Consider the following 26,887-nt stretch of genomic DNA (forward strand, 5'->3'; position numbering starts at 1 on the left):
TTCTTTTTTTAGGGTGAACATTAGCCCTAATAGAATTCTGTTTCTAAATTGCAAACTGGAAATCCTCGGGTTAAAGCTCCTGACTTCACAGTGAACACAAACTACGGACCAATAAAACAGAGTGGACAATGCAATAAAAATGTTCAGCGTGCCTGAGTCACAATACGGCGTGGGTATCCTGCCTATGAAGTTCACACATTTGCAGTTTTTATTCCGTAATACTAAAACTTTCACCTTTCAGTTCCTCAGATGATTTTTAAAAGAAGGTAAATAAGAGTAACAATCATTATGATAAGAAAGACCAAAGAAATAAGCCAAAAACCAAAACCACTCGGCTAGGAACCTCACAAAACATCACTAAAAGCATAGCTTCATTTTCACAAAGTCTACACAAGTGCAACGTAATGCTTAAGTCTCTTATAACCTCAGACAGCGGCATTCCTTTCCCAAGGCAAAGCTTGTTGAAATTGAAGAGCTGAAGGGGATTTTTTTTTGTTAATTGCCCCCTAGAAAACAGAACAAATCTATCATTCTAAAAAATTTTTTTTTTTCTAAAACTTTCCTCAAGCGCTGCTTCTCAGCTTTATTGAGGAGCCAAACACTTCTTGGGGAGAGTAGAACACCATCTTCTATCTCCAGAAGCCTTCAGTTGGGGTGGGGAAGAACCGGACACCAGAAAGACACAGAACGGAAACTAAAACTTTCCAGTTAACAATTTCTTTTTCATTTCTTTCTCTCATGACAAACTAGACCTCACGCTTGTTCCTCTAATGGCAACCTACTCATTAGGGATTGTCTCTATCTGTTGCTGAATTGTACATTCCAAGCACTTAGTACAGTGCTCTGCACAAAGTAAGTGTCCAATAAATACTATTGAATGAATTGTACCTCAATCTCATCTGTCTCACCACTGACCCCCTAGCCCACACCCTCCTTCTGGCCTGGAATCCCCCTTCCCTGTTCCCCCCTCCTCCCCATATCTGACAGGCCATCACTCTCCCCATCTTCTAAGTCCTGAAATTCCATCTCTTTCAGGAGGCCTTACCTGATTAATTTCTCATCTCCCCACACTATTTCTCCCTTCCCTCCCTTCCCCTCCCCATCTCCATCCCAACTGCATCACCTATGTGGTTGAGTCCTCATCCCCTAAACACTCTGATCCTCAGGTACTCTTTCCTACCATCCAAAATTTATGTAGATCCCTTTTAAACTCTGTTGCTTCCTCTTACCTGTATTAGTTTCTGCCTCTCTGTTAGATTATAAACTTCTTGAGGGCAGGGATCCTGTCTACTAGCTCTGTGGTATGCTCCCAAGGGCTTGGTAGAGTCTGCATAGAGTGAATGCTCAATAAATACTATATTGATTATGTTAAACAGACCCAATACTTGTTAAAAGTAAGCACAATACAGTCATTCTCCCTTAGTATGGTCAGTTCTACAGTGGTTACCCTAAGGAGCTGGGTCTAAATCCCATTTGATGTACTCTGCAAAATACCATGAATGATGTAGCACCCCTGGTTAAAATCCACTGTTCTAGAGTCTGACGCTGGGAGACATTTTGAATAAATTAAGATTAAAAGAGAATAAATGATTTTGATTCATTCTGCTTCATTTTTAAAAAGCTTAAGATTTTGTCCTAGAAACTAGACCATTTGGAGAAGGCATGCTGTCGCTTTCAAAAAAATAGTTGCAGCCTTTGAGATTCAGAAATAACTCCAAGATTTGGCTTACCAGGCATCTCCTCTATCCTGATTGCCCCTTCGTTCAAATCAATAAAATCACTCGATGGTATTTACTGCCAGTTGCTGTATGCAGGGCACTCTTCTGAGCACTTAGGAGAGCACAAAATTCTAGAGGTGGTAGACATGATCCCAGCCCTCAAGGAGTTTACAATCACTCTAGTGGGGAAGATAGCCATTAAAATAAATCACAGAAAGGGCAAGTGACAGAGTATAAGGATATGTTACATAAAGCGCTATGGGATGAATTATAAAGTGCTTATAGGGTAAAGACCCAAGTGTGGAAGCATCTCAGAAGGGAAGGCAAATAGTTCTTTATCTTGGAGAAGCAGCTTGGCCTGGTGGATAGAGCACAGACCTGAGAGTTAAAAGGTTAATGGTTCTAGTCCCAGCTCTGCCACTTGTCTGCTGTGTGATCTTGGGCAAGTCACAACTTCTCGGTTCCTCAATTCCCTCATCTGTAAAATGGGGACTAAGACAGTGACGCCTGTGTGGGACTAAAACTGTGTCTAACCCCATTATCTTGTACCTACCCCAGTGCTTAGAACAGTGCCTGGCATGTAGTAATTATTTAACAAATACCATCATCATTATCATTATTATTATTATTATCATCATTATTATTATTGTCTTGAGACCATCAGGAAGCGATGCATAATTGTCCAGCATTTGAGTGAAGCGGCCTACCAGCTGGTGGTCCATATTCTCAAATCTGATCTCTGGCCCCCACAACCAGGACAGTTGAACTTGCATGTTTCTCTTGTACTTTACATCGCCTTCCACAAGCGTTCCTAACATATCATTCTGGAAAAAACAGTTGGTTTCAAAGGACTCCTCTGTCCCCAAAATCTGAAAATGTGATACTGAGCCTCAGTGAAGAAAAATAAAGTTGTGGATTACAGGTGAGGACCGTCAGATTGTATGAGGGCCCACAGTCCATATCTCGGGAAGAGCCTCTGTCCTCACTTCGGGAGCTGCCGATGCATGAAGCAAGCATTTAAAGGAACACCTATTTATATTACAGACGTATAAAAAGGCTGCCACGCACTGCAGGAGAAGTCACTCAACTTTTGCATTTGCTGACTTTCCTACTGTAGGCCTTTGAATTGTACAGAAGGGACATGACCTGCCACTGTAGAACAGCCTTAATCTACACATCTCAAAGCACTTTGCATACACTGATTAATTGGGCCTCATAATCCTTCTCTTTAGTTCATCCCATTGAGGGGTAAACTGAGGTGCAAGCCAATTAAGTGATTTAAATGAGGCAACACATGCTGATGGGAAGTAGGACCCGAGAGTCACGCAGACTGTGTAGCAAACAACAACCACGACTCAGTGAGGGTGGAGAGGCACAAGTGTTAGTCCCAAAACCTTGACTTACATGGGGAGAAATGGATGGGGTGCACACAGCCTGAAAGGAAAAACGGGGTGGGGATGCAGGACTGATCCACTGTGACTACTCGGCTAAGAGGAGTGGAGGATTCACCACTCGGGAAGGGAGTAGGTCGAGAAATATAAACCTGGTAGGAGGGAGCTGTTTCTCAAAACCATAACCGTAACGTCCTTCCAAGGTGCCGCTGCTATTTATCCGGGCAGTAGCGACTGCTTGGAAAAATGGCAGTGGCGCAAACGAGTGAGCAAAGTGGGGATCGTATCATCCCATCGCTCCTTCCAACGCAAAAACGCAGCCACCCCTGGAGGGGGTAGGACCACACCAAAACAGAGACTCCACCACAGTTTAGGAGCAGGAAATGAGACAAAACTCGAGAGAGGACCGTCGGGTGTTGTTATCCGAGTTGGAATCCAGCTAGAGCAGCAAATTCTACATGCAAGGCGATAACTAGCGAGGTAAGGAGAATTTGCGTGGTTCTGGGATAATAGCCTCAGGACTGCTACTCACCAGGCGCATGTGCGATCTCCGGGCCGCCTTCTTTCCCGGCTCTGGTTACAGGACGAGGCAAAAATGAAACTGCCTGGGAGGATGAGGCGGCACTAACCTAATCCGGCACGCGGCGGCTGGGACTGCAGTTCAACAGTCACAGCAAACAGAGCCGATAGCCGAGGGGCCAGAGCGGCAGCTGGCTCTCACCCACTAGACCTACGCTTCCGTCTGCTCTCCGCACCCATCTGCCTCAGAGCTCACGGTGCTTCCTTGGGGTCTGGAAGGCACCGAGCCCACTCAAGGATTTGATGAGGAGCTCGGGTCTGGCCCCGGGCCAGGAAGATGCTCCTCCAGTTAGGCTCTGCCACATTGTGACTCGGGCCTGCCAACCCCGTAAGCGGAATCATGCTACGTGGGGCTTTGAGGAGCCACCTTTCTCCCTGTTCCCTGTGTGGTATCCCATCAGGTGCCAGGTTTCAGGGGAAGTTGCATCCTTACCTGTACCTGAGCATCCAGTCTTACTGGCCGGGATCTCCATTACGATTTTCCCGATTTAGAACACCTAGAATTTGCCTGAAACTTGCATTTAATTTCCAGACACTTACCTAGACAGTGCCATCTATTCCATGGAGAATTAGGAGGGAAAAAAAAATCAGTCAATAGCATGTATGTAGTGTTTACTTTACGCAGGGGGAAGTAGCGTGGATTAGTGGAAAGAGCACGGGCTTGGTTCTAATCCCGGTTTCGCCACTTATCAGTTGTGTGACTTTTGGCAAGTCACTTAACTTCTCTGTGCCTCAGTTACCTCATCTGTAAAATGGGGATTAAGATTGTGAGCCCCATATGGGACAATCTGATTATCTAGTATCTACCTCAGCACTTGGCACATAGTAAGCACTTAACAAATACCATCATTATTATTATTACTAAGCGCTCGGGAGGGTACGACACAATAGAGTTGGTAGAAGCTATTACTGTCCTCAGTCTAGTAAGGGAGGCAGACGTTCTTCTGCTAAATGCTGTGAAGGTGCAGGTGAGTGTGAAAGTGTTTAAGGGGTACAGACCCAAGTGAGCAGACAATGGAGAAGGGCAGATAGGGTGGGAAAATAAGGGGTCAGTCAGGGAACGAAGCAGCATGGTCTAGTGGATAGAGCACAGGCCTGGGCTTCAGAAAGACCTGAGTTCTAATTCCGGATCTGCCAATTGTCTGCTGTTTGTCCTTGGGCAAGTCATTTAACTTCTCTACGTCTGAGTTACCACATCTGTAAAATGCAGATTAAGACTGTGAGCCCTATGTGGGACAGAAACTGTGTACAACCCGACTATCTTGTATCTACCCCAGTGCTTAGTGCAATGCGTAGCACAGAGTAAGCATTTAAATACCATTAAAAAAATGAACAAAAAAAGCCATTTCGAAGTTCACCCTCAGCACACCCTTTTTGATTTTGCAAATTTCCATCATGGCCATTCCAAGACTTTCTCTTTCCAGACAGAAGTGTCCTAATCTTTTTGGTTTATTTTCATCAACCAATCAATGGCATTTGAGCCCCTTCTCTGTGCAGAGCTTTGTAGTAAGCTACTGAGAGAGTACCGTAGAGTTAGCAACAGGATCTCTGCCCTCAAAGAGCTTCTGATCTAGTCTGGAAGCTCTTCCATCCCCCTCATCATCTTGGTTACTCTCTCTTCTCAGACCCAAGGTTCCCAACCTCCTTTGGTTGCCACATTAATAAGCACAGAAATGATCTAGTATGACCTACCACCAATCAAAAGATCTCATCTTCACATGCCGACTTCCATTTGCCACCTTAAAGGTACATGGATGGGGGAACCTCCAGGTCACTCTCTAGATGATAAGATTGTTTTTGTTTGTTTGGTTCTTTTTTTTTTTTAAAGGTATTTGTTAAGTGCTTACTATGTGCCAGGCACTATTCTAAGCGCTGGGATAGATACAAGCTAATCAGGTTGGACACAGTCCATGTCTCACATGGGACTCAAAGTCTCAGTCCTCATTTTACAGATAAGGTAACTGAGGCACAGAGAAGTGAAGTGATTAGTCCAAAGTCACAGAGCAGACAAGGGGTGGAGCTGGGATTAGAATGCAGATCCTTCTGAATCCAGGCCCGTGCTCCATCCACTAGGTCATGCTGCTTCTGGTTTGGGGCAGGGAATGTGTCTATCAACTCTGTTATATTGTATTCTCCCAAGCACTTAGTACAGTGCCCTGCACCCAGTAAACACTCGATAAATACAATTGATTGATAGACTGGAACACAATCACTGGTCCAGGCATTCAATTCCTCCAACCGTGAGGCTGGTAAACAAGTACTCTGATAACCCAGCCCCTGCCACCTTTCCCACACCCACGTTCCGCCCTGCGTCTCAGCTGCTGTCATTAGGTGAATGCCCTGTGGTGCCCACTGCAGGCCTTGCTGTTCCTTGCTCCCTGTCAGGCTCCACCCATCTCCTGCAACCCAGAGAAACCCTGGAAGCGGCGTAGACCTCGTTTCCTGGTGTCAGGTGAAGCCCGATGGAGCTCTAGTGAACACATTCTCTCATTCGCACAGTGGTTTTGTGTGCCTCGAGTCTAATCGCTCTCTTTCTCATCCACTTTCAGGAACTTGGAAGATTTACACTGGCCTCCACCAGATGGAACAGATCCTCAGCCTGGGGTGTTTGCTACGTCACTCAGGACCTGGAAACCCAACTCCTCTTACTCTCTATGCTTAATCGACTCTTCCGGGAAAACAACCGCTGTAATCTCATTGTTCTGCCACACCAGGCTCAGAAATTCTCCTCCTCAGCAGACATCAGGCCCTACGGCAGAGTCGGCGGCAACCCCTGGCATATGTGACCAAGACCTCCTGCCTGGAACGCCATGGCCGTCGGAGCCACCCCACCCACTCTGGAGGGACCAGCTGGCCCTGATTTGTCTCCATCTTAGCCCTCCCCTCTCTCCTTGATCCCAGTCCCCACATCCCACCTGGCTTTTGCTGCAACGCTCCTTGAGCTGCCTCAGAAAAGGTTGCCAATCTTTACCCTAGCATGCCATCAAGTTGGAATCTTCTGCTGTGACCATTTACACCCACACTTTATTCTCTCTTCCTCTCCTTGGTTGCTCTGCAAACTCCCAAGAGATCGGCTATTAGGACGGGGAGCCTTTCTACCAACTCTGTTATATTGTACTCTCCCAAGCGCTTAGTACAGTGCTCTGCACACAGTAAGCGCTCAATAAATATGATAGATTGAGTGACTGATCCTGCTGGTCCCAGCTGCTTCTCAGTTGTGTAACCCTAGGGTGTATTTCAGCTACTGAGAAATCCTTTTTCTAAATCATCCAGTCCTTTCAATCCACTGCAAAGTTGAGCGACACAATGCCAACTTCAGGTGGACAGTAATGGAACTTGACTGGCTGGACCCCGGAACAAGAAAGGAAATGTTTAACCAGTTTAGCTGTATGATTAGTGGGGTTCCTGACATCCGGGGTCTTGCCAGTTCATCTCTTCTCCAGTCCCTCCTGTTCCAGGAAGAATAGACCGAATAGGGATGGGGCATCCATATTGGATGGGCCTAAATAGTCAGAGAAGCTACAGGGAATAGTTGTCAGGCTTTTGGCCTGCAGACAGGAGGAGCCTATGAGAAAGCAGCCATGTTACAGCTGTACACAGTTAATCTGCTAAAATGGGGGAACAATTTCAAGCCTGAAGGCAGGTCTGCCAAACTGACGGGGGCACATGCTGTGATTCAAGCCCAAGGACAAGAAGTTCAGTGTCAAGTGTCCAGCAGCGAGTACCCAACCAGACAAGCGGAGGAGCAGAATGGCCTGGTGGGAAGAGCATGAGGCTGGGCGTCAGACAACCTGGGTTCTAATTCCATTTCTGCCACTTGCTTACTGGGTGATCTTGGGCAAGTCACTGAACTTCTGTGTGCCTCAGTTTCCTCATCTATAAAATGGGGATTCAATGGCTGTTCTCCCTCCTACTTAGACAGTGAGTCGGGACTGTGCCTTACTTGATTAACTTGCATCAAGCCCAGGGCATCTAACAAAGCTTGACACACAGCAAGGGCTTAACAAGTAATAAATACCCAAGCTGAGATGAAGGGTAATCATTCCCATTACCCAGCAGCTGATGTCTGCTGTCAGCTCAGGAGTTAATTCTCCCTTTCGGTAAGGTTTCCTGAGTCCCCTATTTCTAACCCTTTTTTTCCAGATGAGGGCATAATGGTGTGCCTCCCTGAATCCAAGAACAATCATTCTCTGGTGGCTAAGAGAGTAGTGGCTTGCGAATCTGAAACTCCTCTGTCCAGACAGTGTTGACACATCTCCTCTCCTTTCAAACCTCACATATGTGAGCAAAGACTTCTGAAGCGACGTAGATCAAGACGACAGACAGGCTTCTAATGGCACCAACTATCCAGGGAATAGAAGAGGTAGAATCACAGGAAGCTGCAGCAAACTAATCTCAGAGGAGATGGGAAGCACTTCCTCTTAAGAAGCTCCCAGAGGAGAAATGCAGAATAACTCCACTAGCTGAGGAAAATAGAGGAATAAAAGAATTGCCATCGGCTCTTCACAGTCATCTTTAATTCTCTCTACCAGCTCGCCCCACCTTGCCTATCTGCTCTCTTCATTTGCTATCTCCCAAATCCTTCTCTTTGTCCCTCCAAGCCAACCTTCTAACTGCACACTTCATTCTCCTCTCCCCCACCTCTGTCCCCTTGTTTGTGCTGTTCCCTCCAGCTTGGAACTCCCTCCACCCCTCCCCAAATCTGACAGTCCATCTCCCTCACGTTCAGAACCCTCTTAAAAAATGAACAACAATTAATTTCCCAGCATGCTAAATTGTATAAATCCATCAGCCAAGTCTAGCATTTATGAATTTATTGATCAGTCAGTGGTATTCACTGAGCAATTACTCTGTGCAGAGCTCTATACTAAACACTTGCAAGAGTACAGTAGAGTTGGTAGACCCATTCTCTGCCCTGAAGGAGCTAACAATCTAGTGAGGGAGGCAGACATTACAATAAATTACAAATAGGGAAAGTAACAGAGAGTAAGGATATATTAATAAGGGCTGTTGGGTGGTGCATCAAAGTGCTTAGGGGGTACAGACCTAAGGACAGAAGCAAAGCAGGAGGATAAGAGAATCAGGTGAGATGAGAGATTAGTCAGGAAACGCTTCCTGGAGGAGAGGTGATTTTAGTATGACTTTGAAAATGGAAAGAGTGGGGAAAAGTGTACCATGGGAAGGCGTGAGAAAGGGGGCGAAGGTGAGAAAGAGATGAGATCTAGGCACAGTAAGTAGGTTCCCAATAGAGGCTGGGTGATGATGGGAGAAGAATGAGATTAGGTAGGAGGTGGGGAGCTGGTTGAATGCCTTAAAGCTGTTTCTGTTTGATGTGGAGATGGGTGGGAAACCATCGGAGGTTTTTGAGGAGTGGGGAGGCATGTACAAAATGATTTTTTTAGAAAAGTGATCCAGGCAGCAGAGTGAAGTGTGGACTAGAGAAGGGAAAGGCTGGAGGCAGGGAGGTCAGCCTGATGTTCAGCACTTTTGAGTATTCATTTATTGAATGATTTATTTTGACCACTCTAGTTAAAAAATTTTTAGGTTTGACTCCCAGGTTACAGAGGGCTTGTGGTCAGGGGATGAGTCACTTATACATTTAATACTTATACATTTAATACTTATACATTTAATACTTCTCCAGGGTCTGGAACAGTGCACTGTACCAAGTGGCTGCTCATATATATTATTACTGCTACTGTCATAATATGTCTATCTAGCCCAGAATTCTGACCCCAATAGTGGTATCCAGGAGCACTTGGAGGAATAGAGTTCTGGTTTCCCACCTTTTTTAGAAGGAATTAAGGGAAGTCCTACAAGAACTTTTAGATCCTGATGATTTCCCGGCATAATGGGCAAAGGTCAAATTCAGGGATTGTGAAAAAAAGGGCCTCACCCAGAGTTTGACCAAAGAGATGCACCAAAAGCACTTCTCAGACAGTGAAATCCCTCTAGACTGAAAGCTCTTTGAGAGCAGGGATAGGGTCTATCAACTCCACTGTATTGGACTCTCCCAAGCGCTCAGTACAGTGCTCTGCACAGAAGAATCTCTCCAGAAATACAACTGAATGATCGATGGCTTGGAAAACCCCTCTTCTCCCATGCAGGAAAAGACCCTGAGACAAATGCCAGCGCATGACAGTTGGTGGGGGGAGCACTGAGGAGAAAAGGAGTTCACATTTTTAAGAGTGAAGAGTTGCAGAAAGGATAGAGGGAGTTGAAGTCTGAGTGGGCTACATTTCAGCATGGCTCAGTGGAAAGAGCCCAGACTTGGGAATCAGAGGTCATGGGTCCTAATCCCGGCTCCGCCACGTGTCAGCTCTTAGCTTGGGCAAGTCACTTAACTTCTCTGTGCCTCAGTTCCCTCATTTGTAAAATGGGGATTAAGACTATGAGCCCCATGTGGGACAACCTGATTACCTTGTATCCCCCAGCACTTAGAACAGTGCTTGGCACATAGTAAGTGCTTAACAAATGCCATTATTATTATTATTTCCCTCCTCTGTTTCCTTTGGAGGAGGCCAAAAAGGAAGAGGGGCAGGGAGTCCTCTGCGAATCGACCTAGAAACAGAAAGGTGCTGGAGGGCAGGTTATGTAGGCCCTGCAGTCCCTAGAGAGGCTCTTGAGCCCGCGTGGCTTCTGAGCTCATTTTCTGGGCCTTGAGACGATGAGCCGAGAAAATGGAACAGGAGCAAAGGGATCCACGAAAATGGAGCAAGAGACGACAGACAGACGTCCCTGATGAGAAGCCCTTTCTCAGTCAAGTTCACCTAAGAGCGCCTGACAGAAACGACACCCCACGGTAACCCATTGATCAATACTTCCAAATCCACCGGGGAGAAACAGATAGGGTGAACCTGTAGTCTAGACTGACAGGCTAGCTCTGGAAATCGTCTTCTTGGGTCCCCTAGCCCAGCCCAACCTAGCCCCTTTTTAGCCCGCTGGGAAAGAGCTGAGCTATGGGTGGGTCTGTGCCCCAGGTCTCTTACTGCATTTGACTTTCTTGGCTACACTGAGGGCTGATCGGGCTCTGGCAAGTTGTCCCTGGGATCAGGGGACACAGGAAGCCCGCTGGAGCTCTCAGAGGGCGTGGTGGGGGCAGGTGGCGGACGGACGGACAGGCGGACGGCTCCAGACCTCTGCCATGGAGTCCAGAAGCTACTTGCTGCCACTGCTATTGCTGCCGCCTCACTGCTTGCTTAGGTAAGACTTACCTGTCAGGACTTGGGGCCAGCAGTTCCCTTCATCAGGCTGCAGCATTGCAATCCCTGGGTATCAGGAACTTGAGAAAAGAAAAGATATTTATAAATGTAATCCCTGGATATCAGGAACTTGAGAAAAGAGAAACTATTTTATAATTGCAATCCCCAGATACCAAGAACTTGAGAAAATAAATGTATAATGGTGGGTCATATAGCCTTTCAGTCCCATCACTCAAGCAATCATAATTATTGAGCACTTACCATGTGCAGAGCACTGTATTAAGCACTACTAGAACATTATTATTATTATTATTATGGCATTTGGTAAGCGCTTACTATGTGCCAGGCACTGTACTAAGCAAATCATGTAGACACAGTCCCTGTCCCTCATGGGGCTCATGGTCTTAGTCCCCATTTTAAAGATGACATAACTGAGTCACAAAGAAGTGAAGTGATTTGCCCAAGGTCACAAAGCAGACAAGTGGCCGAGCTGAGATTAGAATCCATGACCTTCTGACTCCCAGGCCCATGCTCTATCCATTACTCGATGCTGCTTCTCACCAATATTTTAATATACTGGTTAATGTAGCCACTAGCCTTCAACCAGATCTTTCCATTCACTGTACTAAGGGCTAGGGACAGTACAATATAACAGAGTTTGTAGACACTTTCCCTGCCCACAAGAAGGTTACAGTCTAGAAAGGCTCAGTAACCTCAAGCTCATCCAAAAAGATTCAACAAGCCACGCATGTATCGAAGCAACCAGCCCCTCCGTTCTTAGTTTGTTACATAGCGCCCTGCACTATGCTATCCACAAATAACAAACACATGAGCTAGACTAGCTAGATGCAGAAACATCCTAGGATTTGTAGTATGCCCACTAGGATAACTTTTCCCCTACGGGCACACCCCTTTCGAAAGAGAAATTCTACTCTAACCTGCTCAGAGTTACAGAGGTGAGTAATGAAAAAGATCCTCCAAAACATGGGCAGTGCCAAGAGTTTTCAAGCACTTCACAGAAAAAAATGCTACCACTTTTCCTTAGCCATAAGGATAGGAAGAATACGTCTCTTGCCATTCATGCAACAGTCAGAATTTACTCTCCACTAATTAGTTGTTTTTTTTGCTTGGTGAGCTATTTTAGCACAAAGCAACACACAGTTAACCACACCCTGTATGCACAGGCTAGAAGGACTTCCTGATCCTAAACGTTTTGAGATTCTGAAATGAATGAACAAAAGAAAACATTTGGGGTGGTTTCTTAGCTGGAGATTGTAAAGAGTGGAGCAGACTGCTATCTTCCCTAACGGTTTGAAGGTCCAGAGGGGTGGAATCAATGATTTTTCCAATTTGAGAGGTGACAATAATGTTAACCCCTTAATATGTGCCAAGCACAGTACTAAGCAGTGGAATAGACTGTAAGCTCGCTGTGGGCAAGGAACGTCCCTGTTGTACTGTACAAGAGCTGAGTAGAGTACTCTGCACACAGTAAGTGCTCAATAAATACCACTGATGAATAGATGCGATATAGTCCCTGTCTCTCATGTAACTCATTGTCTAAGGGGAAAGGGTGAAAGCTCATTCTCCAAGTGGTCTGCTCCTGGGACTCATTTCCAGCAAGCATTCCGAGACATTTATGTAAGGGGAAATCTCCCTGCTCCAGCGGTGGTTCCACAGAAGGTCATGGGTTTTAACCCCGACTCCGTCTGCTGTGTGACCTTGGGCAAGTCACTTCACTTTTCTGGGCCTCAGTTGCGTCATCTGTAAAATGGGGATTGAGCCCCATGGGAGACATTGACTGTGTCCAACCCGATCTGCTTGTATAATAATGTTGGTATTTGTTAAGTGCTTACTATGTGCAGAGCACTGTTCTAAGCGCTGGGGTAGATACAGGGTAATCGGGTTGTCCCACGTGAGGCTCACAGTTAATCTCCATTTTACAGATGAGGTAACCGAGGCACAGAGAAGTTAAGTGACTTGCCCACAGTCACACAGCTGCCAAGTGGCAGAGCCGGGAGTCGAACCCATGCCCTCTGACTCCCACGCCTGGGCTCTTTCCACTGAGCCACGCTGCGTGTATCCACCTCAGGGTTTAGTACAGTGCCTGGCACATAGTTAAGCACTTAACAAATACCATTATTATTATTATTATCTGTGGCAGAAGCTGCCATTCACACTAGTTCAAGGTAGCCTCAAACTGGCAGGCAGGGAATGCCAGCTGGGCAAGGCTCTGGTCAAGGCAGGGCTTTACCATGGAACAGTGAAGTAGACAAAATAGTAGTAGTGATAATAATAACGATGGCATTTGTTAAGCGCTTACTATCTGCGAAGCACTGTTCTATCCTCTAGTGATAGCAGGGATAGTAGTAGTCGTTGTGATAGACAAATGCTTATTGAGTGCCCCATTAGCACAGCACCAGAAGCTTGAAAAATAAAGATACACATAAACACACACACACACCTCCAATATTAATGGTATTGGTTAAGTGCTTACTATGTGCCCCTGGGGTGGATGCAAGCAAATCGGGTCGGACACCCTATCTGTTTCATGGCGCTCACAGTCTCGATCCCCATTTTACAGATGAGGTAACTGAGACACAGAGAAGTGAAGTGACTTGCCCAAGGTCACTCAGCAGACAAATGGCAGAGCTGGGATTAGAATCCATGACCTTCTGACTCCCAGGCCCGTGCTCTATCCACTACACTATGCTGCTTCTTTGGGTACATTTGAGATAAATTCAAATATGTACACCAGGGGAGGCCAAACTGCAGCTTTATTTTGTATGGTACTTGTTAAGCACTTATTAGGTTCCAGGCACTCTATTAATCACTGGGATAGGTATAAGCAAATTAGGTTGGACACAGTCCTTGCCCCACAAAGGGCTCGTAGTCTTTTTGAATGCCCATTTTACAGATGAGGTAACTGAGGCACAGAGAATAATAATAATAATAATGGTGGCATTTGTTAAGCCTTACTATGTGCAAAGCACTGCTCTAAGCGCTGGGTGGTTACAAACTGATCAGGTTGTCCCACGTGGGGCTCACAGTCTTAATCCCCATTTTCCAGATGAGGTAACTGAGGCACAGAGAAGTTAAGTGACTTGCCCAAAGTCACACGGATGGCAAGCGGCAGAGCCGGGTTTTGAACGCATGACCTCTGACTCCCAAGCCCGGGCTCTTTCCACTGAGCCACGAGTGACTTGCTCAAGGACATACAGCAAGCAATTGGCAGAGTCAGTATTAGAACCCAGGACCTCTGATTCCCAGTCCCAACCTCTTTCCTCTAAACTATGCTGTTTCTAAGCCATGGCTAAATCATCATATTAAGCCATAGCATGATCATACTCTGGTTCCACAGCATTTACCCACTCTCCCCCACCATGTATGCACATGGTATGACCATACCCTGACTCCCCAGCACTTACCACCTCGGCAACAAGTTTACACATGGTATGCCCTCCATAACATTTACCTGCCCCATAAGCATATACATGGCATACCCATACAGTGTCTCACAGCATTTACTCCCCACCATAACTATATACATGGTACGACCATACTCTGCCTCCGAAGTATTTACCCCCTCCCCGCCACAAGCATACACATGATATGATATGATACTCTGCCTCCACAGCATTTAGTTTCCCCCACCATAAGCATTCACATTATATGACCCTCCAATACCTCACAACATTTATCCCCCGCCCCACCACAACCATATACATGATATGACCATACTCTGCTTCTACAGCATTTACCCTTCTGCAGTAATAATAATAACTGTGGTATTTGTTTAGCACTTACTGTGTGCCACACACTGTACTAAGCACTGGGGTGGATACAAGCAAATCGCGTTGGACACATTCCCTGTCCCATGTGGGGCTCATGGTCTCAATCCCCAATTTACAGATGAGGTAACCGAGGCACAGAGAAGTAAAGGGATTTGCCCAAGGTCACATGGCCAAGTTGTGGAGCTGGAATTAGAACTCATGACCTTCCGACTCCCAGGCCCATGCTCTATCCATGATGCCAGCCATAAGTATACACATGGTAGGCCCATACAATGCCTCACAGCATTTAATAATAATAATAATAATAATGTTGGTATTTGTTAAGCGCTTACTATGTGCCGAGCACTGTTCTAAGCGCTGGGGTAGACACAGGGGAATCAGGATGTCCCACATGGGGCTCACAGTCTTAATCCCCATTTTACAGATGAGGTAACTGAGGCACAGAGAAGTTTACCCCCTCCCACCCCCACAACTATATACGTGTATGACCATACTCTGCATCCCAAGTATTTACCTCCTACTTGGCCTCCCCTCAACCCCCAGTACACACATGGTATGACCATATATGGCTCCACAGAATTCCCCCTCCCCATCCTCACAAGTATACACATGGCATGACCATACTCTGGCTCCACAGCATTTATCCCCCACCCTAAACCCAGCTCCTCAAATAGACACCTGGTATGACCATATTCTGCTTCCACAGCTAACATGCAGCTAGTGCGGTACTAATTCATTCATTCATTCATTCAATAGTATATATTGAGCGCTTACTACTAATGGCCACATTAGACTCAACTTCCGAGTCTGTATCATTTATATGAGAAACCAACCATGCCCGAAGATTTAGTACTCTGCTGGTCTCTCAGTTGGGGAGGGAGATGGGCTGAGCTTGGGTTGGGAATTCCCTGTGATAATTTCATGGAACAGTCACAGAACAATGCCCTGAAGTGCTCCGGGGCTTGGGCCAGGACAGAGCTGAGCCTGAGTCACCCATTCTGAGCTGGTTTTACAAACGGATCAAGCCTTGGAGGGGAGGGTCTGCTTCATAAATACGCTATCCCCGCCCTGGCTACCAGCACTGGGCTAGGAGTTGCCAAGAAGAGGGTCCAGTGTCCAGGCTGCGGTCTCTTCTTAACAGGAGCCGGGAGCCATCCCAGACAGGTTATCTCAGTTTTCAATTCAATAAGACTTTCACTTGAGCAGGAACACGAGAGTGTTTTAAGGAGCTGGGGCATAATAATTAAAGAAGCAGCGTGGCTTAGTGGAAAGAGTACGGGCTTGGGAGTCAGAGGTCATGGGTTCTAATCCCATCTGCCACTTGTCAGCTGTGTGACTTTGGGCAAGTCACAACTTCTCTGTGCCTCAGTTACCTCCTCTGTAAAATGGGGATTAAGACTGTGAGCCCCACGTGGGACAACCAGATTACCTTGTATCTATCCCACCTCTTAGAACAGTGCTTGGCACATAGTAAGCGCTTAACAAATACCATCATTATTATCATTATTTATTATAACTGAAAGGAAAGTGGGGAGAGGACAGATCAATGGGTCTCAGGGACATCTTATTCCACCTTCGACGTAGCCCCAACTCACCAGAAACACTTAAGTCGGCTGTTCTGGGAAAAGAAAAAATGATGATCTCTTCTTGACAGCACCTTCGGGCTCCTTCTGGGACCGTCCTCATCAGCAGCTTGGCAAGGGGACAGAAGTTGGGGAGTGGGACTAGAAGCTTTGGGTCGGGGCCCAAAGCTATAGATCTCTCCCACTGCAATCAGGGGTGGGATCAGGCGAGAGGATCCGCTCCAAACCCACGCATACTAGGTGGATGCGAGCACAACCAGCTTGAGGGGGAGCCGTCTCCAGGCACCTGATTTGTGAAGGCTCCCAAGTGTGTCCACTGGGTCGCTAGGCAAGGTATCCTCTCCAGCCGCGCCGCATCTTTACGAGAGTTCCCAGAGTCTATTGGCTGAGCCCAGGCCCCCTCTCCCTCTCTCTGCTCGGGAGTTGGGCTCAGGGCAGGCAAGGATTCAGTTTAGTAAACAAAGTGCCTAGCAACCTGTGCTCTGTTCCATCTAATCCAAGAGCCACTAGGGGCTGCTGCTTCTGGTTTGAGGCCTCTCTTTTCGAGGCAGGAGGCGATGACTGGTGTTGGAGCGGGGATTCTGGCCATATTAGAACTCTGGGCCCATTTGGGTTGAGATGGAAGGGCCCTTGAATAATAATAATAATGATGGTGACAAGAGATGGAAGGGCCCTTGAATAATAATAATAATGATGGTGACAAGGACTGTTCTAAGCGCTGGGGTAGAGACAGTTAATCGGGTTGTCCCACGTGGGGCTCACAGTCTTAATCTCCATTTTACAGAGGAGGTAACTGAGGCAAAGAAAAGTTAAGTGGCTTGCCCAAGGTCACACAGCAGACCAGTGGAGGAGCCGGGATTAGAACCCACGTCCTCTGACCCCCCAAACCATGCTCTTTCCACTAAGCCACGCTGCTTCTTCTGAAAATGCAACACTCTGAAATTGCCCCCCTTCAAAAAGGAGCTGGGCACGAGTTGAGAAGCCGTGTGGCCTAATGGATAGAACACGGGCCTGGGAGTCAAAAGGATCTGAGTTCTAATGCCGACTCTGCCACTTGTCTGGTGTGTGATCTTGGGCAAGTCATTTCAGTTCTTATGCCTCAATTACCTCATCTGTAAAATGGGGATTAAGACTACAAACCCCACGTGAGACATGGACTGTGTCCAATCTGATTAGCTTGTATCTATCCCAGCACTTAGAACAGGGCCTGGCGCATAGTAAGTGCTTAACAAATACCGTTAAAAAAAACCAGTTGGTGACACAAAGGTAGTTCTGGGTGCCTGGGGAGGTGTTACTTCTTTAGCACAGATTTTAGGCTTTGAAGGCTGGAGCACAGGAAGGGTTTCAGGGTCATGGGGTTTGGTTCCCTACCCCCCCCTCCTCATCGCCCCCCCACCCTCCAGATTTTTTATTTATATACTGGGGATACTAATGTCCCATTAAGATTGCTGGCTAGCTTTTATTTTGAAAAGTACATTATATGCTCTACATGTGTGATTTATACATGCTGGAGAAGCAGCGTGGCTCAGTGGAAAGAGCCTGGGCTTCGGAGTCAGTGGTCATGAGTTCGACTCCCGGCTCTGCCACTTGTCAGCTGTGTGACTGTGGGCAAGTCACTTCACTTCTCTGTGGCTCAGTTCCCTCATCTGTAAAATGGGGATTAAAAGTATGTGAGCCCCACGTGGGACAACCTGATTACCCTGTATCTCCCCCAGCGCTTAGAACAGTGTTCGGCACCTAGTAAGCACTTAACAAAAACCAACATTATTATTTATAGCATACCTTTCTCCAACTGCTTCCCTAAGGTTCTAGTACCAATCCATGTTTGTAGACCAGGCATCTGGAACCCTCAACCACCAAAGAGGGAGAAGCCAGAGCAGCAATTCTGACTTCCCGATGTTTTATGGGCTAGGGAGAGAGCTGGGAGGCAGAGGAAGGGGAGGGAAAGCCTAGCAGAAAGAGCATGGGCCTGGGAGTCAGAATCAATCAACCAATCAGTGGCATTTACTGAGTACTTACTCTGTGCACAGCACTTTACTAACCTCTTGGGAGAAGACAACACAGCAAAATTAGCAGACACAGTCTCTACCCATAACGAATTTACAGTCAGAATACCCGTGTTCTAATTCTGGCTCTGCTGCCTGTCTGCTGTGCGATTTTGGGCAAGTTACTTAACTTCTCTGGGCCTCAGTTTCACATCTGTAAAATGGAGATAAATTATCCATTCTCCCTCCCATTTAGACTGAGAGTCCCATGTGAGATGACAGAGTATGTGTCCAAACTGACCAACTTGTATAATAATGATAATTATGGTATTTGTTAAGTGGTTATTATGTGCCAAGCACTGTTTTAAGTGCTGATCTACCATAACACAATGTTTGGCAAATACTAAGCACTTAACAAATACTATTATTATTATCATTAATTATTATTATTGAAGACTGGAAGGGTGGTGGTAGCTGGGGTAATAATAGTACAGTGCTCTGCACATAGTAAGCACTCAATAAATACGATTGAATAATAATAAAATTTGCTAAGTGCTTACTATCTGCCAAGCACTGTACTAAACTCTGGTGTAGATACAAGAAAATCAAGTCCTACTTGGCACTCACAGTCTAAATAGAAGGGAAAACTGTTATAGATGAGGGAACTAAGGCACAGAGAAGTTAAGTGACTTGCTCGAGGTTACACAGAAGACAAGTGGTGGAACTAGGCTTAGAACTATGTTCGTTCTGCTGGGCCACACTGCTTCTCTGCTATCTCTACTTTGCTTCTACTTTCTACTTTGCTTTTTCAGACCTGTTCTGACCTTGGAAAGCTGGAGTTTCCATTCCAACATCTCCTGTTCCCACAGACAATATCCCATAGATGGATGGGCCAGGGAGCCACTTTTCAAGGATCTCATTCACCGCCATTCAATTGCCCTCATAGCATTTTGAGCTGAATTCCCAGCCTGGCTCCCCCCAGATCTCTGACAAAATCTGGGGAGTTTCCAAATGGCAGAAATGGCAGCTTGATTGATAGTTCTGTATCTATCCCAATGCTTAGAACAGTGCTTGGCACATAGTAGGTGCTTAACAAATACCATTATCATTATTATTTATTATAACTGAAGGCACAGTGAGGAGAGGGCAGATCACTGGGTCTCAGGGACATCTTATTCCATCTTCGACATAGCCCCAACTCACCAGAAACACTTAAGGTGACTGTTCTGGAAAAAAAAAAAGGTGATCTCTTTCTGACGTCCCCCCAGCCCCCACCATCTCCATGCTTAAAATGAAAATTTGGCAACCATAGCTTCATATATTTCCCAAGTCACTTTATTTGAATGTCTGCTTCCTCACAAAGACCATAAGTTTTTAGTGAGCAGGGGTGATGTCTACTAACTCCATTATATTGTACATTTCATAGTAAGTATTCAGTGAGCACCACTGATTAATTTATTGATTGATTGGGTATGTGTCGTGGATTAGGCTCTCCACTGTATAGAGAAGAAAACTAAGGCACATAGGACACTCACATTAGGTCACAAAATTCACTTGAGGCAGACTTCAATCAATCAACAGTTTTTATCGTACAGTATGAAAGCTCAGTCCATTCTACTGATTAATTGATTAACATTTGGGAGAGTAGAAATGAGTGGACCATATGGTCCCTGCTCTCAAGGAGCTGGCAGTCTAATAGGGGGAAACATACAGACACAAGGCATTCACAAAATGCTGCAGCTATTAGCAAAATTATGGACAGATAAATAGGCGTAAATTAATGTAGGTGGGAATATGCAAAAATTGCTAAGGTGACTATATATATAAGAGGCTATTGGCAGCTGCTAAGGAATAGTGTCCTGGGAAGGTGAAGCTAAATCAGGGAGTCTGAAGGGGTGGATTTTTAAGACTTCTAAGTAGGGAATGCAGAGTTGCAGTGGACTGGAAGGAGAAGGGAGTTGGTGGATTGGAAGTAGAAGGGAGTTCTATAGAGAAGTAAGAGCATGAGAGTCAAGAATGAGACACCATGATAAGGTTACGGAAGCAATAGAGTGCAAACAGGGGGTAGTGGGAGAAGAGCCTGATAAGTAAGATTACAAGCTCCCTGTGGGCAGGCAACCTGTATTTTGCCCAGTGCAAATGTTTTGTGTTCAGTAAGTGCTCAGTAGATAACGTTGATCAATTGACTGATTAGGGAGAGATGAGTTTCTGCTTGATGTGGAGAGGAATTGGGTAACCACAGGAGGTTTTTGTGGGTTTTTTAAAAGTACTTTGTGCCACGCACTGTACTAAATGCTGGGGTAGATACAAGCTAATCAAATTGAACACAGTCCATCTCCCACTTGGGGCTCACAGTCTTTATCCCCATTTTACAGATGAGGTAACCTAGGCACAGAGAAGTGAAGTGATTTGCCCAAAGTGACACAGCACAGTGACATGGTGGTGGAATAGGAATTAGGACCCAAGTCCTTCTGACTCCCAGGCCCGAGCTCTATCCACTGGGCATACTGCTCTTCATCTCTATTAATAATAATGTTGGTATTTGTTAAGCACTTACTATGTGCCAAGCACTGTTCTAAGCACTGGGGTAGATACAGGATAATCAGGTTGTCCCACGTGAGGCTCACAGTCTTAATCCCCATTTTACAGATGAGGTAACTGAGGCACCGAGAAGTAATCATAATAATGATGGTTTTGTTAAGCGCTTACTATGTGCCAAGCACTGTTCTAAGCTCTGGGGTAGATGTAAGGTAATCAGGTTGTCCCTCGTGGGGCTCACAGTCTTTGTCCCCACTTTACAGATGAGGTAGGTAAGTGAGACACAGAGAAGATAAGTGATTTGCCCAAGGTCACACAGCTGACAAGTGGCAGAGACAGGATTAGAACCCATGATCTCTGACTCCCAAGCCCATGCTCTTTCCATTAAGCCACGCTGCTTCTCCATTTTTGAAGAGTGGATAGAGGTGTGCAGAATGCCATTTAGAAAAATGATCTGGGCAGCAGAGTCTCAGAATTTAAAAGCTCAAGCTGTTTCCTTTCTAGTAGGCTACTGCCTCAAGCCTTTTCTTAGCATTTTTGCAGATACCCGACTGCCTAAGCACTCATCTACATATCCATTGCCCTTCTTCCTCCTAGCTATGAATTATTTTAGTGACTGATTTAAAGATTTTAATCAGTCATTTTTATTGAGCACTTACTGCTTGCAGAGCATTGTCCTAAACTAAGATCCTCAAGACCAGAGACTGTGATACTAACTCTTGTACTTTCCCAAGCTCTTATTGCTCTGCACACAATAGGAGTTCAATAAACACTTTTGATTAACTATTGGCAGGCTTCAATCTTTCCAGGTAAACAGAAGCTTATTAGAAAATAAACAACTGGAGAGCAAGCAATGTTCAGTAGCTTAAGTAAATCCAGGGCAGTGGTTAACACAGAGAGGTACTTAATACATAGCCAATATTAATGTTGACTACTTTAAATTGCAACCTTAATCACAGTGATCATAACAACAATATTCCTTTTTATTTACGTGACTATAGAAGAGCATTTGTTATTGCTTTCGTCTTCAAATGTTTCTAAAACCCTTTAAATTTGTGAAAATCTTCCCTGAAGGTGCAGTGTTACCTAAACAGAAGTGGGTTACACCTCCAGGTATAAGCATTTTAACATAGCAAACAATCAGAGAGTTCACCAAAGACCTGGCCTTTACCACTCCAAATACCTGATCCCACCCAGGGAGTGTGAATAGTAGGGGCTATTCAAATGTGAATGGTTGTAAATGGGAGACAAGTACTCAGCCAGAATGCCAACATTCTCAGGAAGGTAGATGTTCTGCTCCCTACAATCACTGCTTCTGATCTCTTGGATGTTTATCACCGAGAGAGGCGGGAAGGAGATCCAGGAATAATTGTAATAATAATAATCTTATTTGTTAAGCGCTTACTATGTGCCAGGCACTGTACCTGGGGTGGATACACGCAAATCGGGTTGGACATTAGGCATTAAATCAATCAATCAATCAATTGTATTTTTTGAGTGCTTACTATGTGCAGAGCACTGTACTAAGCGGTTCGGAGAGTACAATACAATAGAATTAGCAGACATGTTCCCTGCCTATAATGTGTTTACAGTCTGAAAGGAGACTGAGGCACAGAAAAATGTAGTGACCTGCCCTGAAAATCTCAGTCAAGTGAGTTTTGAGCAGAGTAAGGATTTGTGTAACTCTTGCATTAGCATCTTTTGGTGGCCACAGTCCAGGCTGTGTCTATGAGGAAGGCAGAATCGTGTGGCTGATACACGCAGAGTAAAATCCTTCAGAGTGAAAGACTACAAACACAAATTATCCAGCAAATCCAGCACTCCCTCCTAGCACCCATATGCCCCGTGCAGTTGAACCTTGATTATCCTGGTATTTCAGGCAGAGTAATTTTTGTTTGGCTTAAAAATTTCTGATGATACCCAGAAAATTTTAGAGATAATGGCTGAGAGAAAATGATTGGCATTTATAAAATCAGGGTGTTGATAAACTGGACATGGAATTGCTACTTCCAGCTTTTCTCTATCTCCAGGACAAAGGGGCATCCACCGAAGATGAAGACCAAGCAAACTAAATGATAGCAAACATAGGGAATAATAGGCATGTGTGATAGTTATGATTTGAAGTTGTGCAGACAGTACTCTGCACACACAATAAAAGCTCAATAAAAACGATTGATTGATTGATTGAAAGATTTAGATACATTTCTGAGTGATTGGTCCCACCTCTGACAGTAGTGTACGGTATGTCTCCAGAGGCACCGATTGCCAGCCTTTGGCCTAGTAGAACTGTAACCCTCTTCTAAGAAGCAGCATGGCCTAGTGGAAGGAGCAAGGGAGTCAGAAGGACCTTGGTTCTAATACCGGCTCTGCCACTTGTCTGTTGTGTGACCTTGGGCAAGTCACTTTACTTCTCTATGCCTCAGTTCCCTCATCTGTAAAATGGGGATTAAACCTGTTAGCCCTATGTGAGTTGCTGTGTCCTAACCTTCTCACTGTGCCTTGATCTCGTCTGTCTCACCACCGACCCTTAGCCCATGTCTTGTCTCTGACCTGGATCGCCCTCCCCCTCCACTAATCTGACAGACAACCACTCTCTCCCGCTTTCAAAGCCTTACTGAAGGCACATCTCCTCCAAGAGGCTTTTCCAGACTAAGCCCCACTTTTCCTCATCTCCCACTCCCATCTATGTTGCCCTGACTTGCTCCCTTTGCTCTTCCCCTCTCCCAGCCCCAAAGCACTATGAATAGATTTGTAATTTTGTAAGTAAATAAAATTTACTTATTTTCAACTTACTTATTTACAACAAGTAAGTATTGATGTCTTTTTCCCTAACTCTGGACTGTGAGCTCGTTGTGGGCAGGGAATGTCACTGTTCATTGTTGCATTGTACTTTCTCAAATGCTTAGTTCAGTGCTCTGCACACAGCGCTTAATAAATGAATGAATGAATGAATGAATGAATGTGTCCAACCCGATTATCTTGTATCTACCGCGGGGTTTAGAACAGTGCCAGGCACATACTAAATGCTGAACAAATGCCACGGTGATTATTATTCTGTCATTAGCCTGCAAATTCTTCCTGTTGCTCTCTTAACTTGATACGCCTACACGTGTATGGGTGTGTGTGATTAACAGCAATTGCCAAGTCCCCTCAATTCTTCCCCTGTAGACTGTAAACGTCTCTGTGGACAGAGATCAGGGCTACCACGGCTACCAACTCTGTTGTATTATACTTTTTCAAGCATTTAATACAGTGCTCTGCACATAATTAGCATTCAGTAAATCTACATCTCCGCCCCTGTCCTCTCCCCCTCCCTTCAGGCTCGCATCTCCTCCTGCCTCCGGGACGTCTCCACCTGGATGTCGGCCCGCCAGCTAAAACTCAACATGAGCAAGACTGAGCTCCTCATCTTCCCTCCCAAGCCCGGTCCGCTCCCAGACTTCTCCATCACCGTGGATGGCACGACCATCCTTCCCGTCCCGCAGGCCCGCAATCTCGGTGTCATCCTTGACTCGTCCCTCTCGTTCACCCCACACATCCTATCCGTTACCAAGACCTGCCGGTTTCACCTCTACAATATCGCCAAGATCCGCCCTTTCCTCTCCACCCAAACGGCTACCTTACTATTACGGGCTCTCGTTATATCCCGGCTAGACTACTGTGTCAGCCTTCTCTCTGACCTCCCTTCCTCCTCTCTCGCCCCGCTCCGGTCTATTCTTCACTCCGCTGCCCGGCTCATCTTCCTGCAGAAACGATCTGGGCATGTCACTCCCCTTCTTAAACAACTCCAGTGGTTGCCTATCGACCTCCGCTCCAAACAAAAACTCCTCACTCTAGGCTTCAAGGCTCTCCATCACCTTGCCCCTTCCTACCTCTCCTCCCTTCTCTCTTTCTACCGCCCACCCCGCACGCTCTGCTCCTCCGCCGCCCACCTCCTCACCGTCCCTCGGTCTCACCCATCCCGCCGTCGACCCCTGGGTCACGTCCTCCCACGGTCCTGGAACGCCCTCCCTCCTCACCTCCGCCAAACTGATTCTCTTTCCCTCTTCAAAACCCTACTTAAAAATCACCTCCTCCAAGAGGCCTTCCCAGACTGAGCTCCTCTTCCCCCTCTACTCCCTCTGCCATCCCCCCTTTACCTCTCCGCAGCTAAAGCCTCATTTTCCCCTTTTCCCTCTGCTCCTCCACCTCTCCCTTCCCATCCCCACAGCACTGTACTCGTCCGCTCAACTGTATATATTTTCGTTACCCTATTTATTTTGTTAATGAATTGTACATCGCCTCGATTCTATTTAGTTGCCATCGTTTTTACGAGATGTTCTTCCCCTTGACGCTGTTTAGTGCCATTGTTCTTGTCTGTCCGTCTCCCCCGATTAGACTGTAAGCCCGTCAAACGGCAGGGACTGTCTCTATCTGTTGCCGACTTGTTCATCCCAAGCGCTTAGTACAGTGCTCTGCACATAGTAAGCGCTCAATAAATACTATTGAATGAATGAATGAATACCTTTGATTAACTGATTGAAACTTCCTTGCTGTGTGATCTAGGACAAGACTCTTAATCTCTCTGTGCTTAACTTTCCTTTACTGTAAATGGGGATAATTTAGCAGTTCTCTATTCTTCCCTTCCTCTTAGACTGTGACTTCTAGTGGGACAGGGACAGTGCCTGATTTGATTATTTTGTTTCTACCCTAGTAGTTAGCAGTGTTAGTACAGTGTTTAACACTTAGTAAGAGTAATTGAAATAGTAATAGTATTTACTAAGTGTTTATTGTGAGCAGAGGACTGTGCTAAACCTAGAAGAGAATATCCAAGGGGGAATTAGCCTTGGTCCCCTTGTTCCTGGTGGGGGGTGGGGGGGGTGGGAGGAGAATCAAGATCTAAGAGGGAGAAGGGACTGGAGACAGACACATCAGGAATGCTAGGTGAAGTGTTTAAGTTTAAGTGTCCTGCATACAGTAGGTACTCAATAAATACTTTTGATTGATTAGAAAGGACTTGAGAATTGGTGTCAAGGAGAGCGACTAGCAATCTTTTACTTTAGGTATCCTTTAATGTTTCTGTTAAAGACCGAATACTGGGCAGGATGGGCCGCTGGATTGATCTAGTAATAAACAGGAAATGCCATAATTGATTGAGGCTAGTAGTGAGTGGCCCATCCAGCCTAGTGTCCTGGAGCTAAAAAACAAACAAAACCCACTTACCATGTTTTTCCTCTGAAGATTTACCTCAATAATAATTACGAGGCTTATTATCTCTTCCTTTTTGCTGAAATTGGAGAAATTTAGGGATGGAGGAAGGCCAAGGGAATGTTATGCAGTACATAACAGTCTGGCCAGTGAGTTATTTGGATTTGCTTGGGGTTTCTTTGTCTTAATGGACATTGGAAAATGCAAATTTTCAAACAGTTTTCTCATCTTAATGCTGATTATCTGACCCCTCCCACACCTTTGCTGAAGGGATCACGGTTGGGACAGTTCGACTGGTTATATTGTTCTCCCCTTAGGACTGCAGCAGATAAAAATGCACTCTCCTCATGTGAGAACAAGATGAAACTGCTACTTGCAAGGTGGACTCATTTAATTTTAGAAGGGAGTAGGATTTTACTAACTGTAGTACATAATTGATAACACTGAGAAGCAATGTTTACTAGTGGATAGAAACAGGAGTTGGAATCAAGAGACCTGGCTTCTAATTATGGATCTGCCATTTACCTGCTGTGTGACCTTGGGCTAGTCTCTTAACTTCTCTGTGTCTCAGTTTCCTCAGCTGTAAAATGGGGATTAAGTATAATAATAATAATAATAATGGTATTTGTTAAGCACTTACCATGTGCCAAGCACTGTTCTAAGCACTGAGGTAGATACAAGGTAATCAGGTTGTCCCACGTGGGGCTCACAGTCTTAATCCCCATTATACAGACGAGGTATCTGAAGCACAGAGAAATTGAAGTGACTTGCCCAAGGTCACACAGCAGACAAGTGGCCAAGCTGCGATTAGGACCCACGTCCTCTGACTCCCACGCTCATGCTCTTGTCACTAGGCCATGCTACTTCTCTCTACCTTCCTCTTAGACTGTGAGTTCAGTGTGGAACTGATTAT

The sequence above is a fragment of the Ornithorhynchus anatinus genome, chromosome X1 (genome assembly GCF_004115215.2).
Source record: "Ornithorhynchus anatinus isolate Pmale09 chromosome X1, mOrnAna1.pri.v4, whole genome shotgun sequence".
NCBI classification, from domain to species: Eukaryota; Metazoa; Chordata; class Mammalia; order Monotremata; family Ornithorhynchidae; genus Ornithorhynchus; species Ornithorhynchus anatinus.